This window comes from Eretmochelys imbricata, chromosome 1 (genome assembly GCF_965152235.1).
Source record: "Eretmochelys imbricata isolate rEreImb1 chromosome 1, rEreImb1.hap1, whole genome shotgun sequence".
NCBI classification, from domain to species: domain Eukaryota; kingdom Metazoa; phylum Chordata; order Testudines; family Cheloniidae; genus Eretmochelys; species Eretmochelys imbricata.
In genome coordinates, this window is record NC_135572.1 from 85,668,639 (window position 1) to 85,689,270 (window position 20,632).

Below are 20,632 nucleotides of genomic sequence, written 5' to 3' on the forward strand. Positions count from 1 at the left end.
AGCACCTCTCTCCCCGTACTGGCCAATAGGTGCCAGAGACTCCTAAGGAGGAGACACCTACTGTCCCTTGGCAAGTGCCTCCCTCCCTTTCACTGAGGTGGCCACATCAATTTTCTCCATCCGTTGATGCAGCTGAACAGAAACTATATGCAAACAGAGCCTGAATGAGCTCTCCCAGACATCTAGTGGTGACGTGTGGAAAAGGACTTCAGGAGCTGCTCTTGTTTGCATGGACACACCCACCCTGCCTGGGTGTTCAGCATGATGGAATTGCTTGCCCAAATGATCACTTATGGCTGGTGTTGGATCCCCAGTCTCCTTGTTATTGGGGCAGGAGTAATAAAGAGGGTAATAAAGAGTAATAAAGGGTGGTTATCCTGAAACCACTGAGAGCTGTGTTAAGTGGGGGGCCCTGAAGACATCTTGGTGAGTGGCCAGCTGTGCGCCTGGTAAAGAGGCATAGCCAGCAGGGCAGCTGTCAGAGAGAGCAAGAGCAGAGCCCCACAGAGAGTCCCAGCAATAAGCTGTTGGAGTGACAAGGAAGTGCCCAAGCACACTGGAGTGTGTAAGGTGCCTCTTTACCCCCCACCCCACTTCTGGGACTGCACTGGCCAAGGACAGCAACTGTGAGTGGAGTGCAAAGAAGGGATTGGCATGTTAAAGGGACGTTTGGGTTGCTGGACTTAAGAATCTGAGGGGAAAAGGACACTGCCCAACTTACTTAGGGGTGGGTCTTTTCCTCGTGGTTTGCATTTATGAACCCTAGTTCTGTTGTTTTCCCAATTTAATGCTGAGTTAATTCCCTGCTTTTTTTTACACTCAGACTCAGACTCTGTGCTTGCGAGAGGGGAAGTATTGCCTCTTAGAGGCACCCAGGGGGTGGTGCATAATTGTAGCATGTCACTGGGTGGGGGCACCAGCTGTTTTTGTGTTGTATTGTTGAAAAGGAACCCCGAGATACTGAACCGAGCCCTTGTTGCTGCTGGCTTCACCTGTCAGAAGTGTTACATATATGTATTTACACTATGCACATAGTTTGTATTAATACTTTGAAAAAGATTAATATAATCAACAAAATCAATAGAAACTTACACAACTGTAGTATCATTCTCAGAACTCCAGCAGTATAACTTTTTGTTGAGCTTCTCCAGCTGAACTAGTCCCCTCACAGTTTCTCTCACATATACTTCTTCTAACGCCCTTTTACCCTGCAGTGGTTGTGCTGTCCACCAAAAACATTGAACCTACCACCAGTCAGTTTGTCATAAATATAAAGGGAAGGGTAAACCCCTTTGAAATCCCTCCTGGCCAGGGGAAAGCTCCTCTTACCTGTAAAGGGTTAAGAAGCTAAAGGTAACCTCGCTGGCACCTGACCAAAATGACAAGATACTTTCAAAAGCTGGGAGGAGGGAGAGAAACAAAGGGTCTGTGTGTCTGTCTTATGCTGGGTTTTCTGCCGGGGATAGACCAGGAATGGAGTCTTAGAACTTTTAGTAAGTAATCTAGCTAGGTATGTGTTAGATTATGATTTCTTTAAATGGCTGAGAAAAGAATTGTGCTGAATAGAATAACTATTTCTGTCTGTGTATCTTTTTTGTAACTTAAGGTTTTGCCTAGAGGGGTTCTCTATGTTTTTTTAATCTAATTACCCTGTAAGATATCTATCATCCTGATTTTACAGGGGGGATTTCTTTATTTCTATTTACTTCTATTTTTATTAAAAGTCTTCTTGTAAGAAAACTGAATGCTTTTTCATTGTTCTCAGATCCAAGGGTTTGGGTCTGTGGTCACCTATGCAAATTGGTGAGGCTTTTTATCCAACATTTCCCAGGAAAGGGGGGGTGCAAGTGTTGGGAGGATTGTTCATTGTTCTTAAGATCCAAGGGTCTGGGTCTGTAGTCACCTAGGCAAATTGGTGAGGCTTTTTACCAAACCTTGCCCAGGAAGTGGGGTGCAAGGTTTTGGGAAGTATTTTGGGGGGAAAGACGCATCCAAACAGCTCTTCCCCAGTAACCAGTATTAGTTTGGTGGTGGTAGCGGCCAATCCAAGGACAATGGGTGGAATATTTTGTACCTTGGGGAAGTTTTGACCTAAGCTGGTAAAGATAAGCTTAGGAGGTTTTTCATGCAGGTTCCCACATCTGTACCCTAGAGTTCAGAGTGGGGGAAGATCCTTGACATGTGGAGTTTTTAATTAAAATTACTCAGCTCCACAAGGCAGTGCCAATCTGTTTTAACTAAAAGGGAACAGCTTAGAAACAAAGAACAGCACATCAAGGACACTGGACTTCAGAAATTTGGATTTCAGCCAACTCAGAGATATAGCAAGCAAGGTCCCATGGAATGACTAGTTAGGAAGAAAAGGAGTCAAGGGTGGCTGACAATTCCTAAAAGATGTAATACTAGAGGCTCAAAATCAAGCTATTTTGATGCAGAGGAAAGATAAGAAGAGCCATAAGAGGCCAATGTGGCTGCAAAAGGATACATACAGGAAATGGAAGGAGGGACATGTCACCAAGGAGAGAGCTGGCTGTATTTTAAAGAATCCTTATTGAGGTTACAGGGACAAACTATCCTGATGTGTAGAAAGAATAGTAAATATGGCAGGTGACCAGCATGACTTAACAGTGAAATCCTTGCTGATCTTAAACACAAAAAAGAAGCTTACAAGAAGTGGAAGATTGGAAATGACCAGGGAGGAGTATAAAGATATTTCTCAGGCATGCAGGAGTGAAATCAGGAAGGCCAAATCACACTTAGGCCTTGTCTACACTACAAAATTAGGTTGAATTTATAGAAGTCGGTTTAGTAGAAAGTGTTTTTATACAGTTGATTGCGTGTGTCCCCACACAAATGCTCTAAGTGCATTTAGTCAGCGGAGTGTGTCCACAGTACCGAGGCAACTGTCGACTTCTGGAGTGTTGCACTATGGGTAGCTATCGCACAGTTCCTGCAGTCTCCGCTGCCCATTTGAATTCTGGGTAGAAATCCCAATGCCTGATGGGGCTAAAACATTGTCGCGGGTGGTTCTGGGTACATATCGTCAGGCCCCTCTTTCTCTCCCTCCCTCCGTGAAAGCAATGGCAGACAATCGTTTTGCACCTTTTTTCCTGGGTTACCTGTGCAGATGCCATACCACAGCAAGCATGGAGCCCGCTCAGCTAACCGTCACCATATGTCTCCTGGGCACTGGCAGACGTGGTACTGCATTGCCACACAGCAGCAGTTTATTGCCTTTTGGCAGCAGACAGTGCAGTATGACTGGTAGCCGTCGTTTACCTAGTCCAGGGTGCTCTTTTAACTGACCTTGATGAGGTCAGGGGCACCTGGGCAAACAGCCAGGTCATTTCCCTTTTAAGTTTTGTCTCATGGCGATTCAGTCCTACCGGCAGTGCACTGTCTTTTAATCAGCAGCCAGGAGAAGATGATGGACAGCAGTCATACTGCACCGTCTTCTGCCGAGCACCCAGGAGATGACGATGGCTAGTGGTCATACTGCGCAGTCTGCTGCCAGCAAGATGTAAAAAGGTAGATGAAGTGGATCAAAACAAGAAATAGACCAGATTTGTTTTGTATTCATTTTCTCCTCCCTCCCTCCATGAAATCAATGACCTGCTAAACCCAGTTATGAGTCCTATCCTTGAGATTTTGAGTTCTATCTTTGAGGTTTTGAGTTCTATCTTTGAGGGGGCCATTCTGTTTCTTGCAAAACCACCCCCTTTGTTGATTTTAATTCCCTGTAAGCCAACCCTGTAAGCCATGTTGTCAGTCACCCCTCCCTCCGTCAGAACAACGGCAAACAATCGTTTCACGCCCTTTTCCCTGGATTGCCTGAGCAGGAGCATATGCAAGGGCACAGCAAGCATGGAGCCCGTTCAGCTCACCACAGCAGTTATGACCATTGTAAACACCTTGTGCATTATTGTGCAATGTATGCAGAACCAACACCTGAAAAACCAGGTGAGGAGGCGACGGGAGCACGGTGATGAGGACATGAACACACTTTTCTCTTAAACCGCGTTCCCCTGCAATTTGGAGATCATGGTGTTAATGGGGCAGGCTCATGCCGTGGAACTCTGATTCTGGGCCCGGGAAAAAAGCACAGAGTGGTAGGACCGCATAGTGTTGCAGGTCTGGGAAGATTCCCAGTGGCTCCGGAACTTTCGCATGCATAAGGGCACTTTCATGGAACTTTGTGACTTGCTTTCCCCTGCCCTGAAGCTCAAGAATACCAAGATAAGAGCAGCCCTCACAGTTCACAAGCGAGTGGCAATAACCCTGTGGAAGCTTGCAACGCCAGACAGCTACCGGTCAGTCGGGAATCAATTTGGAGTGGGCAAATCTACTGTGGGGTTTGCTGTGATGCAAGTAGCCAATGCAATTATTGAGCTGCTTCTATCAAAGGTAGTGACTCTGGGAAATGTGCAGGTCATACGAGATGGCTTTGCTGCAATAGGATTCCCTAACTGTGGTGGGGCTATAAAAGGAATGCATATCCCTGTCTTGGGACCGGACCACCAGAGCAGCCAGTACATAAACCGCAATGGTGGTTTTCAATGGTGCTGCAAGCACTGGTGGATCACAAGGGATGTTTCACCAACATCAACGTGGGATGGCCGGGAAAGGTTCATGATGCTCGCGTCTTTAGGAACTTTGGTCTGTTTAAACGGCTGCAGGAAGGGATTTACTTCCCAGAGCAAAAAATAACTTTTGGGGATGTTGAAATGCCTATAGTTATCCTTGGGGACCCAGCCCACCCCTTAATGCCCTGGCTCATGAAGCCATACACAGGCAGCCTGGACGGTAGTCAGGAGCTGTTCAGCTATAGGATGAGCAAGTGCAGAATGGTGGTAGAGTGTGCATTAGGACATTTAAAGGGTTTCTGGCACAGTTTACTGACTCGCTCAGACCTCAGTGAAACCAATATTCCCATTGTTATTGCTGCTTGCTGTGTGCTCCATAATCTCTGTGAGAGTAAGGGGAGATTGATGCAAATCGCCTGGCCGCTGAATTGCAGCCAGACACCAGGGCGGTTAGTAGAGCACAGCAGGAAGCGGTGCACATCAGAGAAGCTTTGAAAACCAGTTTCATGACTGGACAGAGTACTGTGTGACACTTCTGTTTGTTTCTTCTTGATGAAAACCCGCCCCCTTGGTTGCCTCTAAATTCCCTGTAAGTCACCCGCCCTCCCCACTTCGATCACAGCTTGCTTTCAAAGGAAATAAAGTCACTATCATTTAAAAAACATGTATTCTTTATTAATTGATTATGAAAATAGGGAGATAACTCACTAGGTAGCCTGGGTGGGGTGTGGGAGGAGGGTAGGAGGGAAGGAAAAGGCCACTTTAAAACTTGTTGAATGTCAGCATTCTGTTGCTTGGGTTGTCCACTGGGATGGAGTGGTTGGGTGTCCGGAGCCTCCCACCCCCGCGTTCTTGGGCGTCTGGGAGAGGAGGCTATGGAACTTGGGGAAGATGGAGGGTGGTTAAGCAGGGATTGCAGCGGCAGTCTGTGATCCTGCCGTTCACGAACCTCCACCAGACGCCAAAACATCCGTTGGATCCTGCAGTAGCCCCAGCATTGCCTAATGCCTCCTCTCATCTTCCTGCTGCCACCTCTCCTCACATTCATTGGTCACTGTCCTGTATTCTGCTATTGTATCCCTCCTCACAGCTCTGTCAGTGCCGGACGATTGCATGAGCTCAGAGAACATTTCATCGCTCATGCGTTTTTTTTCGCCGCCTTATCTGAGTTAGCCTTTGGGACGGAGGAGGGAGGCTTGAAACATTTGCAGCTGCTGGAGGAAAAAAAAAGGAGTTAAGTATTTAAAAAATACATTTTACAGAACAATGGCTATGCTCTTTCACGGTGAACAACACTATTCACATTACACAGCACATGTGATTTTGGTACAAGGTCGCATTTTGCATCTTATATTGAGTGTCTGTTGCATTTTGCATATTATATTGAGTGCCTGCAAGTCGAAGTCTGTTGCCCGGCCCTGCGTGTGTGATCTCTAACACACGCAGGGCCGGGCAACAGAATTCGGCTTGCAGGCGGCCATGATAAGCCATAGTCTTTCGGCTTCTGCAATCTTCATAACAGCAGCCCCCTCCTTTCCTATACCAAGCAAAGCCCATTGAGTTGGTCATTTAGTGCTGCAGTTTTCTTGTTAACGTGCAGCAGAAGAAACCAAACTACCCCTCTCCCCCCATCCAATTCTCTGGGATGATTGCTTTTCCCCTCCCCACCACTGCCTGGCTGGTATCAGGGAAGATCCCTGCTAGTCAAATGCTAACAGCTCAGCGCCCATGCCCCCCCATCCCCCCGCCCACACACATGGCTAACTGCAGGGAGGATTTCTTTTCAGCCACAGGCAAACAGTCCAGTAGGAATGGGCACCTCTGAATGTCCCCTTAATTAAATTCCCCTATTTCAACCAGGTTACCATGAATGATATCACTCTCCTGAGGATAACACAGAGAGATAAAGAACAGATGTTGCTTGAATGCCAGCAAATACTGGGACCATATGCTGCCAGGCTTTGTCATGCAATGATACCAGATTACTTGCTACTAGCCAGACATGGTAAAGTGTCCTACCATGGAGGACGGAATCAGGCTGCTCTCCCCAGAAATCTTCTGCAAAGGCTTTTAGAGTACCTCCAGGAGAGCTTCATGGAGATGTCCCTGGAGGATTTCCGCTCCATCCCCAGACACATTAACAGACTTTTCCAGTAGCAGTACTGGCCACGAATGCATCCCAAGTCCTCAGGGCTACTTAATCATTAGAAAATGCTTGCTTTTATAACATGTATTTTATTTAAAAAGGTACACTCACCAGAGGTCCCTTCTCTGGCTTCGTTGGGTTGGGAGGGTATTTCAGTCAGGGTGATAAAAAGATTCTGACTGTCGGGGAGAAGGGTATGCTGTGTGCTCTCCTCAAGCTCTTCCTCCGAATCATCATCTTCCCTATCTGCAAAATCCTCAGTCATAGTGGAGAGTACCCCATCATCGGAGTCCACGGACAGGGGTGGGGTAGTGGTGGCGTCCCCCCCTAGAATTGAATGCAGCTCAGCGTAGAAACAGCATGTCTGGGGCTCTTCCGCAGCGTCCGTTTGATTCTTTGGTTTTCTGGTATGCTTGTCTGAGCTCCTTAAGTTTCACGCTGCACTGTGTTGCATCCCTGATGTAGCCTCTGTCCCTCATGGCCTCTGAGATTTTTTGAAATGTTTTGACATTCCGTCTTTTGGAACGTAGTTCTGATAGCATGGATTCCTCTCCCCAAACAGTGATCAGATCCAGTAGCTCCCATTAGGTCCATGCTGGAGCTGTTTTTCGATTCTGGGACTGCATGGTCGCCTGTGCTGATGAGCTCGCCTGGCCAAACAGGAAATGAGATTCAAAAGTTCCCAGGGCTTTTCCTGTATACCTGGCCAGTGCATCTGAGTTCAGAGCGCTGTCCAGAGCCGTCAAAATGGTGCACTGTGGGATAGCTCCCGGAGGCCAATATCTTCGAAGTGCATCCACACTAACCCTAATTCAAAATGGAGATGTCGATTTCAGCACTAATCCCCTTGTTGGGGGGGAGTACAGAAATTGATTTTAAGAGCTCTTTGTGTTGAAAAAATGGCTTTGTTGTGTGGACAAGTGTAGGGTTAATTCAGATTTAACGCTGCTAAATCCGACATAAACTCGTAGAGTAGACCAGGCCTTAGAGTTGCAGGTAGCAAGAGATGTTAAGAGTAGCAAGAAGGGCTTCTTCAGGAATGTTAGCAACAAGAAGAAAGTTAAGGAAAGTATGGGCCCATTACTGAATGAGGGAGGCAACCTAGTGACAGGATGTGGAAAAAGCTAATGTACTCATTGCTATTTTTGCCTCTGTCTTCACGAACAAGGTCAGCTCCCAGACTACTGCACTGGGCAGCACAGCATGGGGAGGAGGTGACCAGCCCTCTGTGGAGAAAGAAGTGGTTCGGGACTATTTAGAAAAGCTGGACGAGCACAAGTCCATGGGGCCAGATGTGCTGCATCTGAGAGTGCTAAAGAAGTTGGCAGATGTGATTGCAGAGCCATTGGCCATTATCTTTGAAAACTCATGGCGATCGGGGGAGGTCCCGGATGAATGGAAAAAGGTTAATGTAGTGCCCATCTTTAAAAAAGGGAAGGAGGAGGATCCAGAGAACTACAGGCCAGTCAGCCTCACCTCAGTCCCTGGAAAAATCATGGAGCAGGTCCTCAAGGAATCAATTCTGAAGCACTTAGAGGAGAGGAAAGTGATCAGGAACAGTCAGCATGGATTCACCAAGGGCAAGTCATGCCTGACTAATCTAATTGCCTTCTATGATGAGATAACTGGCTCTGTGGATGAGGGGAAAGCAGTGGATGTGTTATTTCTTGATTTTAGCAAAGCTTTTGACAAGGTCTCCCACAGTATTCTTGCCAGCAAGTTAAGGTATGAGCTGGATGAATGGACTATAAGGTGGATAGAAAGCTGACTAGATCATCAGGCTCAACGGGTAATGATCAATGGCTCCATGTCTAGTTGGCAGCCGGTATCAAGTGGAGTGCCCCAAGGGTCGGTCCTGGGGCCAGTTTTGTTCAATATCTTCATTAATGATCTGGGGGATGGCGTGGATTGCACCCTCAGCAAGTTTGCAGATGACTCTAAACTGGGAGGAGAGGTAGAAATACTGGAGGGTAGGGATAGGATACGGAGGGATCCACACAAATTAGAAGATTGGGCCAAAAGAAATCTGATCAGGTTCAGCAAGGACAAGTGCAAAGTACTGCACTTAGGATGGAAGAATCCCATGCACTACTACAGACTAGGGTCCGAATGGCTAAGCAGCAGTTCTGTAGAAAAGGACCTAGGGGTTGCAGTGGATGATAAGTTGGATATGAGTCAACAGTGTGCCCTTGTTGCAAAGTAGGCCAATGGCATTTTGGGCTGTATAAGTAGGGGCATTGCCAGCAGATCGAGGGACATGATTGTTCCCCTCTATTCGACATTGGTGAGGCCTCATCTGGAGTACTGTGTCCAGTTTTGAGCCCCACACTACAAGAAGGGTGTGAAAAAATTGGAAAGCATCCAGCAGAGGGCAACAAAAATTATTAGGGGACTGGAACACATGACTTATGAGGAGAGGCTGAGGGAACTGGGATTGTTTAGTCTGCGGAAGAGAAGAATGAGGGGGGATTTGATAGCTGCTTTCAACTACCTGAAAGGGGGTTCCAAAGAGGATGGATCTAGACTGTTCTCAGTGGTAGCAGATGACAGAACAAGGAGTAATGGTCTCAAGTTGCGGTGGGTGAGGTTAAGGTTAGATATTAGGAAAAACTTTTTCATAGGAGGGTGGTGAAGCACTGGAATGGGTTACCTAGGGAGGTGGTGGAATCTCCTTCCTTTGAGGTTTTTAAGGTCAGGCTTGACAAAGCCCTGGCTAGAATGATTTAGTTGGGGATTGGTCCTGCTTTGAGCAGGGGGTTGGACTAGATGACCTCCTGAGGTCCCTTCCAACCCTGATTTTCTATGATTCTATGATAAGGAAGTATACATGGGAATAGCATGAGTATGTGGGGACAATATCAAGAAAGACAAGGGAAAGAATGAGTTATAGCTGGCAAGGAATGTTAGAGTCAATAATAAGGGGTTCTTCAAATATGTCAGAGAAAAAAGAAAGATCAGGGATGGTGTGTGTCTACTTCTCAAGGGAGAAGGTGAGTTGGCAATGGAAGATGATAGGAAGACAGAGCTGCTCAATGCCTACTTTGCATCAGTCTTCTCACAGAAAATAACGTGTGACCAGAAGACTAGCAAAGCTACCATAGACAATGAAGGGGAAGGGATGCAGATGGGGAGAAATAAAGAACATGTGAGAGATCTTCTGACCAATTTGAATGAATTCAAGTCAGCGGTGTCGGATGCTATTTACCTTATGGTATTGAAGGAATTAGTTAAAGAACTCTTGGAGCCACTGGCAATAATATTTGCAAACTTGATGACAGCAGATGTCCCAGAAGACTGGAGAAGGGCTAATGTAGTCCCCATCTTTAAAAAGGGGAAAAAGGAGCTGGGAACTATAGACCAGTGAGCCTGACTTCAATACATGAGGAGCTACTAGAGCAATGTATAAAATATTCAATGTGCAAATACCTCGTGGATGAAGGGATAATCACTAGCAGCCAGCATGAATTTACTAAGAACAAATCATGCCAAACCAGCTTGATTTCCTTCTTTGATAGGGTAAGCAGTTTGGTGGATAGGAGGAACGCAATGGACATAATATACCTGGACTTCCGCAAGGCTTTTGATACAGTCCCACATGATTTTCTGATAGGTAAGCTGGAGGAATGCTAACTGGGCAGAACTACCATTAAGTGGATCATAATTGGTTAACCAACCACATACAAAGAGTAACTAGTAATGGAATGATGACAGATTGGAGGGAGGTCTCAAGTAGGGTCCCATAGGGAGGGGTTCTGGATCTTGTTTAACATCTTTATTAATGACCTGAATGTAGGAATAAAAATCATATTGATCAAATTTGTAGATGACACCAAGCTAGGGGGGTTGCCAACACTTTGGAGGATAAAGCTAAAATTCAGAGGGAACTTGATAAATTGGAGAACTGGGCTATAGACAATAAAATGAAATTTGACAAAGACAGATGAACAACTTCCATTAAGAAGAAAGCTTTCCTTTGAGGCAATAAGCAAGAACATGTGATTGTCTAATTCTGAAGCATCGAGCTAAAAAACTCAATCAGTGAAAAGATATGGGTATTTTGAATATAAGCTATTCTAATCAGAGTGAATTGAAATTTGTTTTATTCTGAATCAAAACAGTGAAAAAAGTAAGTTTTCCTTTAAACAAAACTTTCAAAAACATTTTGTTGTCAGACAATCAAAATATTCCAATTTCAGAAAGTTGAAATGATTTTTTAACTGACTTTAAAAATTAAAATACAAAAAGTCTAATAAGATATCACATTTTGATAAAAAGTTACTTCCAAAGAAACCAATTGCCAAACCAGGTGCCATGCCCCCTTCACCTGAATCTCCAACCTCTCTAGCCTCCCATCCAGCCTCTCCTCATGCAGCCCCAAGCCCTTCTCCTGTATGCATCCCCTAGTACCCCTCTTCTCTTAGGCAGCTTGCACATGTCTAATTCTCCCCTCTCAAAAATAATTTGATTAAATTTCCACAAAATAAAACTGCCACTTGTGATTCACAGTGTAGCAACCTCTAGCCATCCAGTTCAAATCCCTTTTTCTCTGAAGTGGGGGCTTGTGTTTATCTAATCCTTAGATATGTTAATTGAAGGGTGAGTTCACAGCCATCAAGAGGTTTGTGATTCATCCTGTCATCAATTCCTCTCAGTTTGATGTTGACACAGCAGCAAAATGAGGACAGACGCATGCAGGGAATTAAGTGGTGGGCCACAACTTTTATGAAATCTTTAGCACCAAGGAGGGGCATTATGTGCCCCTCGCCCATATTCTCCCATGCCAGGCATTTAATTGGTTCCAGTGTGGAGATTATAGGGCTCCTTACCATACAGCCTGGGATAGGCTTTCCTCAGCCTATCTCCCCCCCCCCCCCCCCCCGCCCCTATAATCAGTGCTCTCTGAGACCTAGCCCCCCATGAGGAGGACAAAGGTTACAGCAGGGTGAGCAACTCGTCCAGCCAGGGACACGAGGTCTGGCCTGGGCCTGAAAAGTCAAATCCCAGGTCTTTTACCTCTGGGAACCATTCATTTTGTTCTCTTAATCACACTGGAAACAGGCTGTGAGTTGCTAGGAGTAAGCAGCACCACCCCAGTACCTCACTTAGGTACCACGCACATCCCTACATAACCCTTTCTGGCTTGCATGACCTGCTAGGAAGGCAAAAACTACTGGTCCTCTGCCAGTGTGACCCAGGGGAGAAAAAAATTCCTTCCTGATCCTCTAAAGATGTGATTGACTAGTCCCACAGTGTCTGTTAGGCTGGGTTCCCATTCTTAGTTGGGTGGGTAGCATAGACTGCTGGAACAGAGGTGAAAGAGTCTCCACATGGGTCTTGCACTGGGCTAAATCCTGGGAGCTGGGGAATGCTTGCCAATCAGCACCCCTCTGCCCTAGTTGATCAATGGGTGCCAGAAACTTTAACTGGAGGAGCTACCTAATGTCCCTTTGCAAGTGCCTCCTCCCTTGGTACTGGGACTGTACCCCTTTCACTGCTAGCCCCATCAATTTCCCCTACCTGTTGTTGCAGGTGAATGGCATTTACCAGTACAAGGCAGCAGAAGGAAACTGGGGGTTTTGGGATGTGGGGGCTGTAGCTCTGGAACCCCACAGTCAAAATGAACCCAAATTTGGATTACTAATGCTACACTGTGCCCCCTGAGGCACAGCAAATATCAAAGCAATCTGATCAACTATTTGGATTTTAGAGCACTTAAGTCTTAAGCACGTAAAACATATGGTGGGAATGGGAACCCTTTATCTGTTTTTCTGTATCGACACATGCATATTGTAAAAAGTACACTTTCTTAAATACCATTCTTTGGGTGTCACAAAGACTTCAATGGGGCTCTGCTCTGCCATGGATAAAACTTGGGTGAAAGACAATTTTTACCCACATCACATCAATAGTTTCATTTCTAGCTCTGGGAAAACAACAACAGCAACAGAAGCCAAGAAATGTCTTATGACTATTTTGGTGTGTGGTGTGTGGAATTATATCTCTGGAACTCCAGGCTCAAATTACTTCAAATTTGGGTCATTAACCCTATCCTGCAGCCTTCTGATACATGCCGAATTTCAAGGAAATTTAACTAAGCATGGGGATTTTACAGGATCTAGAATTGTCCATCTTTGTAAAGATGTCATGATGCCACTTTGACTATAATTGCACTCCTGCACCACTGTGGTGAAGAAACTGCCTGGACCTTGTGGGGTCCAAATAACTATTTAAAACATATAACATACAAGGCCTATCTACATACACGCTACTGCTCTGGCAGGATTCTTGTGTCTTCGGAAATCTAGAAGACAATGAGGGCCACTAGAGAGTTCATAAACTATATTATATTTGTAGGAAGTGTGTGTATGTGTGTTTCAGAGTAACAGCCGTGTTAGTCTGTATTCGCAAAAAGAAATGGAGTACTTGTGGCACCTTAGAGACTAACCAATTTATTTGAGCATGAGCTTTCGTGAGCTACAGCTCACTTCATCAGCTGTAGCTCACGAAAGCTCATGCTCAAATAAATTGGTTAGTCTCTAAGGTGCCACAAGTACTCCTTTTCTTTTTGTGTATGTGTGTGTGTACACTTAGGTGTGTACTTATCTGTAATTATCACTATGATACACAAATAAAGAGGTTAAAAATGAAATTCACTGTTTACATTAATTACAATGATTTTATTTTATAATTATAGTGAGACTCCCCAAGGAGTCTGATAATATCAGATTTGGGATAGTGGAAAAAACTCTGCTTTGCTTCATCTCTCATAATGCCCTAAAGATGTGGTGTTATCTAAGGATAATTCATGCACTGTTGCATCTTAATTGCTTAATTATTGGATGCTCATTCTTGTCTTCAGAAGTCATTACTATGTATAAATCTGGAGTAGATATGCCAATGTTTAATTTAACTTTTATTTAATTTGTTGTAAAATGTGACATTAACCCACTAACCTATAATGATCCTGTGTTTTAGCAGATTCTAGTTTAGTAAACAAAAAGTTGGGCACAGGAGAATTCGTTTTGTTATGAGCTAAACAGAACTGATTTATTTCAGAACCAGATCATTTTAACATGCTTTCAAAAATGTTCCTGAATGTGGGTGGGTTCTTGCTGCACTTGGGATCACACTGTGGTGGTAGGTGGGACCAGCAATGATTTGCTGGCCCAGAGATTGGCTACTTTGGATGTATAAGGCAAGGGCCTTTACAGAACTTCTGGGTTTTAAGTCTGAATCTCTACTGTTTGGTTCCTCTCTCTTCCCATCCATCAAGATAGCTGGAAGCCATTCCTACTGCCTGCTGTTGGCCAGACATATTTAAGATGCCTTGCAGGAGAACCAGGACTGATAATGAGGGTGCTGGTGGCACAGTTGGGTTACAGGCTGGAGGCAGGCATGGATTTTACTTGTCTCAAGCCACTGAGACTCTTCTTCATGCCATCTGGCAGGTTGTTGCAGATATATGAAGGATAGGGTTTCAGAGCTCAAAGGACAGCATATGTGGATAGTTTGATGGCCATCTTCCCTGTAACTCCTGTCTTGCTGCAGTCCTTGGGAGTTCACTTTCCTACCCCCCATTCCTCCTCAATCAATACTTAGACTGGTATCTGCTGAGACCCATATGGAATGACAGCAACCATGATAGTAAAGAAAGGATCTGGAAGAGGCAGTATACTGTCCACTTTGTTCAGTTCTTTAATTTCTATTCTTCCAAAACATCTGCTTTCCCAGATGATGGGTGATTGCCCTCCCTCATCTACACATGTGCTCCAGTACAGGTGTTGAGACATTGGTTGTCTTGCGGTTTTGGAAATCTGACCCTGTGTAGTTTTTGGTCTGTCCTGTCCTCGGCACCAGCACACCAACCCACTGTACCTTTCCTTTTCATGGCTCAGAAAGACTAATGGTCCTGACCTACCATATAAGTCACATTAGTAAAATTACTGGCCACCTTCTTGTAAAGAGGATACAGATTGATGTGGATTTATTAATATATTATTAATATTACTTGTGTTCATGATACCGGACTTGCCAGTGGTCTTGGCCTAACTTAAACCCAAACCTCTAAATTCTGGAATCTCATCCCTGCTGAAATGTGCCCATATCCTAAAATAACAAAAAGAAGAGCAGCTTTGTTTTTGTCATCATGGATTATCAAAGAAAAGGATGTGACCTTTTCAGTCATGGATCTCAACATTATGCCTAGAAGACAAATATGCTATTTCATCCCAGAACTGAAATACCTCACACAGAGATTAAGGGAATAAGAACAAAGAAATAGATATTTTGATCTTGGTAATACTTGTATGCAAAAGAGCAGCAGAGTCACAAACAACATATTCTAACAAATGCTGCAGCATCATGTGAGAAACATGCCTTATAAGGCCCACATGTTTCAACTCCATGCACTTAAACATAAATCTTTCTAAAACATATGCTATACCTCAATCAGAAGTTATGGCCTTGATGCAGGAATTACTGGATGAAATTCTATGCTACATTTTTTTATGCAGGAGATTAGTCTACACCAGTGGTTCCCAAACTTGGTTTGTGGCTTGTTCAGGATAAGCCCCCGGTGGGCCACGAGACACTTTCTTTACCTGAGCTTCTGCAGGTATGGCCGCTCATAGCTCCCAGTGGCCATGGTTCGCCGTTCCCAGCCAATGGAAGCTGCGGGAAGCAGTGGTCTGGCCCGTGCTGCTTCCCGCAGCTCCCGTTGGCCGGGAACGGCAAACCCATGGACACTGGGAACTGGGAGTGGTCGTACCTGTGGACCCTCAGATAAACAAAGTGTCTTACGGCCTGCCAGGGGCTTACCCTTAACAAGCAGCAAACCAAGTTTGGGAACCACTGGTCTAGATGATTGTAATGACCCCTTTTTGCCTTAATCAATGAATCTAGATAATTTGTCATCACCATTGGTAGGTAAAATGACTCTTATTTGGACCTAAGTTTAACTAGATGCGCCCATTCAGCTTGTAATAAGTCTCACAGGACAGAGAGAGGAACTGAAAAAGTACAGATACTTCTAGGGGCCCTTACCTCAGCGACCATCCGCTGTTGTTTCAAACATTATTTTTCTTAATAAAGAACATTTTAAAAAGCCTCGGGCTCATTATTACTAGCTATCAGATTGTTAAATGAGACAAGAGCTGTGCCAATAACTTAATTTTTTTTTTTTTGGTTTGCTGACAGTTTTGAAAATTAAAAATAATATGTTTTGAGTCCACCAGAATTTCTGGTGAGCCAATATCCAAAAACCAAAAAAGGTCAAACGCAGCATTTCATTTAAATTTTGGGGACCTGGAAAAAAAAGGAAACTTAGAAATGAAGGTCTAGATTTATGGGGGGACTTAGGTGTCCTTCAGAAAATTGAAGAAGAGGTGGTGGTGCTCTCATTATGCCCTAGCCACAGGGCTATTGAGTACTCACCTGGAATGTGGGACACCTGGGTTCAAATCAGGGACTTTAATCTTGGTCTCCCATATCCCAGGTGAGTTCCCCATTACTAGGCTATTGGCTATTCCGAGTAGGTGGCTTTCACTCTCTGCTGTTGAAGCTGTTACATTTTGTATAAATAATTCAATATTCATAGGACCAGAGAGTGAGACATATTATAGCCTGGTGGTTAGGGCTCTCACCTGGAAGGGGAGGGGAGATGGAGGAAACACCTCTGTTGATTTATTTCATTAGACTAACCTCACATTTGGTAAAGCAACCCCCATCCTTTCATGTATTTATACCTGCTCCTATATTTTCACTCCATGCATCTGATGAAGTGGATTCTAACCCACGAAAACGTATGCCCAAATAAATGTCTTAGTCTCTAAGGTGCCACAAGGACTCCTCATTATTTTAATTAATATTAATTATTTATACAAGTTGGAACAGCTTTAAGAGAAGAGATGGAGATTTAGATGACTGAATGGTATTTTTCATCTTCTCTGATTTTCAATTATATGAAAACTGTGCTGGGCCTACTCTCCTGACTCAAGATCATGCTCATGGAGTGGGGAGCAAATTCCCTAATTCAGCACTTCGCAGATGGAAAATAATGGTGTTCCCAAATAAAATTGTTCTTATATTCAATAGCTGAAGAATGAGACTGTAGAACTCCAGTGGGCTGAAATACTAATGTCAACTGCATTTGGCCTCATGAATGTTTGTTACTGTATGCGCTCACATTGCCAAAAAGTTATTAAAAAATAAATCAGAAGCTTGTATAGTAGGTACTGACTCTAAATTACATACCACACTACAGAAACAGAATTAACAGGACAGCTTGTGAAATTAAGTTGTTATACAATAAGGAGTGAACAATAGAAAAGGCAGCATTTGGGCACCTCAAAACAAATTTATTTTCTATCTCTGGTAATTACAAGATAAACCTGTTCATGCTGTTTGTTTGCTTTTTAATGTCTGTGTTTTAAAAATCTGCATAATATTTTACTAGCTAGTTATTTAGTTACAATTACTGTATCCAATCCAAATAATCAGAATGTTTGTGAATGCTGAAATACAAATTTGAGTGTGAAACAATTTTATCATATTTGCTTTTTGATTGTCATGGATTCCAAATGTCACTCAAATAATGCCACTTTTAGTACAAATTTGTATATACAAATGTGGATTTTTATGCATGCAGAGGGAAGTGCTTGTGTAATGGTATAATTTCCTTTCTCCCACTACTTTCATTTTCTGATCTATTTGGGGCAGGCACTGTCTTTTTCTGCATCTGCATCCCCATTATGGTAGCAACTGTACAATCTCAGAAGAGGACTCTAGGTGTTACTGTAATATAAATATCAAAATCTGGTGTAAATATTTTAAATGAATAAAAATCAGGTTTGGAAATCAACTAAACAGTGGAATTGATGTTAATTAGAATTTAATAGTATTCTTGGCTGAAGAAGGACAACTGGATTTGATCCTTAGAAATTGCCATAGTTAATAGTCCATTATATGGTTAATGTTTAGCTTAATAAAACATCCTGTCTTATTTTTTCTGAATATAAATTACTTGTAGCTAACTCATTTTACCAAAAAGGATACAAAATTGATTACATTTCATGGTAAGCCACTAGAGAGCATACATGAATAAGCAGCAAATAATTCTTCATCCTCCTATGGTATACTTTATTTTAATAATACATAACTAATGCCTCTGAAATAATAATAATATTAATAATAATTAATAATAATACAAAATAAGGCAACGTCTTGACACCTTTGTTCAGTATTAGATTAAAAACTGCATATGCGAGTATGTCTAATAAAAAATTCACCTCCTTCCTCCTTTCTCCACACACACATTTCTTATATGCTAATGGGGAGGTCAAGATAGGTGGAAGAAAGTTTGATATTTTTCTGTTGGAAGTCCTATTATAGTTAAAGTAGTCAACTGAACCTTATTAAAAATATATTGTTGGAACAATTTCAAAGAGAATATGAATGCACATTCCTAATCTTAGAAGGACATAAACCAAATTGTCCCTTCATCAAGCTAAGATCAGATGGCAAATTTATGTTGCTGAAAACGTAGCCACATTAGCTATGTAATTTCTATTTCATAGGATTGGCATTTTGTCTTCTAAGAAAATGTACCTACCTTGTGGTATGAGTGTATGTGTCCCCTGTTTTGTATAATGTAAACAATATATCATCTGCTGCCTTGTGTTATATCACTCAATATGATTTAAGATAAACCCTGACCCTGCAATTAGTTCTGTGAAGGCAGAGCCCTGCGTCTATTCAGGTTGTCACTGACACGAAGGATAGCTCATCTCCAGGGTATTGCAGGATCAGGGCTAAAATTTGAATGGATACCTTACAAAATACAATTGCATGTTATGTGATATGTGTGATATGAAGACAGGAACAAATTTCCTCTGGGAAAAAAATTTAAATATGTATCTCTTTTGAAAAAAAAAGTATAAGAAAAATAGACATTAGTAGCTTTGCAACTATTAATTGCTGAAACTAGGAGCTGCTCAAACTTTCCTTCTCTCAGAAACCACAATGTAGGAGGGGTTCAGAAGAAATGGTGGCAATTCTAGCCATTATCAGTACATCTCAGCCTGGAAATAAAGTGTAAATTTTTAACAGTGAGGGTAATTAATCATTGGAATAACATACCAAGGGTTGCGGTAGATTCTCAGTCACTGGCAATATTTAGATCAAGATTCTGTGCTTTTAGAAAAGATATACTCTAGTTTCAACAGGAATTAATCCAGGGAAGTCATGGCGTGTTTTATACAGGAGGTCAGATTAGCTGATCAATGGTCAGATCTGGCCTTGGAATCTATGAATCTGTAGTTCTTGGGCAGACAGGAGAATGCTCATTATTAATATTTTATGATAGTACCAGTATGTGCCAGACTTTTTAAAAAGATAATAATCAAGAAACATGATTCTTGTTCAGTGTAATAGACATGTACTGTGTTGGAGAAAACAAAGGAACAGAATCAGAGTTGGCTGACATTTTTTCATCAAAACATATATATAATTTTTTTTAGAAAAAAATGGCTTTTCAACCAACAGTAAAACTTTTCCAGAAAATGTTCCCATTCCTGTTCCTTTGATCAGAATTGTCTTGCTTCCTGGGACTTGCGTATCAGTTCTCCTTAATGAAGCCATCATTGCTTTAGTACAGTGGTTCCCAAATTTGTTCTGCCGCTTGTGCAGGAAAATTTCCTGGCGGGCCGGGCCGCTGTGTTTACCTTCCGCATCTGCAGGTTCGGCCATTCGCGGCTCCCATTGACTGTGGTTCACTGCTCCAGGCCAATGGGAGCTTCGGAAGCGGCACGGGCTGAGGGACATACTGGCCGCCGCTTCCAGCAGCTCCCATTGTCCTGGAACAGCGAACCGCAGCCACTGGGAGCCGCGATCGGCTGAACCTGTGGACGCGGCAGGTAAACAAACCAGCCCAACCCGCCAGGGGCTTTCCCTGCACCAGCGGCGGAACAAGTTTGGGAACCATTGCTTTAGTAGTACCTCTTCAGTGCTCCCATTTCCTCCAGAGCTTGTCCAGTGTGTTAGATAACTACCAAAATCCTCTTTAATGTTACCCTGCCATACTTGTTTAAAGTCTACTCCACAGCTCTGCTGTGCTTCTCTTTTTGTTTTGCCCTTAGAAGACAAAATTCCTATCTGCCAAAGGTTTCACACCTTTGCTTTTCACTCCAAGCCTTAAACTGGTTCATACCACAGGACATGAAAGGCTCAGGGGAAACTTAGGGGACTCACAGATACACTTGAAGCTTCAGCTGGAGCTCAGTGGTTTGAGCATTGGCCTGCTAAACCCAGAGTTGTGAGTTCAATCCTTGAGGGGGCCATTTAGGGATTTGGGGCAAAAACTGGGGCTTGGTCCTGCTTTGAGCAGGGGGTTGGACTAGATGACCTCCTGAGGTCCCTTCCAATCCTGATATTCTATGATTCTATATCAAAGTGGTCCTTTACCAATCTTCAAAGGATGCTAGCAATTTACATGAATGCCCTGGATACCTTAAATACCACAGAGTCTACACAATGAGAACAATTTGACCAAAACCACAACAGAAAGGAAATTCAGGATACAGTCTAAGCACTGTCATCTTTTCAGTTTTGTCTTTCAGGAGAGTCAAAGCCTTACCACATTGTTTGACACCTGCAATTGATTTTTTTAAATATTTCTTGACGTTTGCATATACATTGAATTACAATGTATGTAGGCAAATAGAAATGTACAATGGCTTTTAAATGTGATTTCCCCCTCTTCCCTAGTTTCACCATTATGGTTATACAAATGCAGGTTTTATTAATATGACTAGTGATAAATAATTTGACAGTTCAAAGACAACGGTAATGTAAATTATGTATATTTATGTATATTTACTAATCAAAAGATATGTTGTAAAAGCATTTA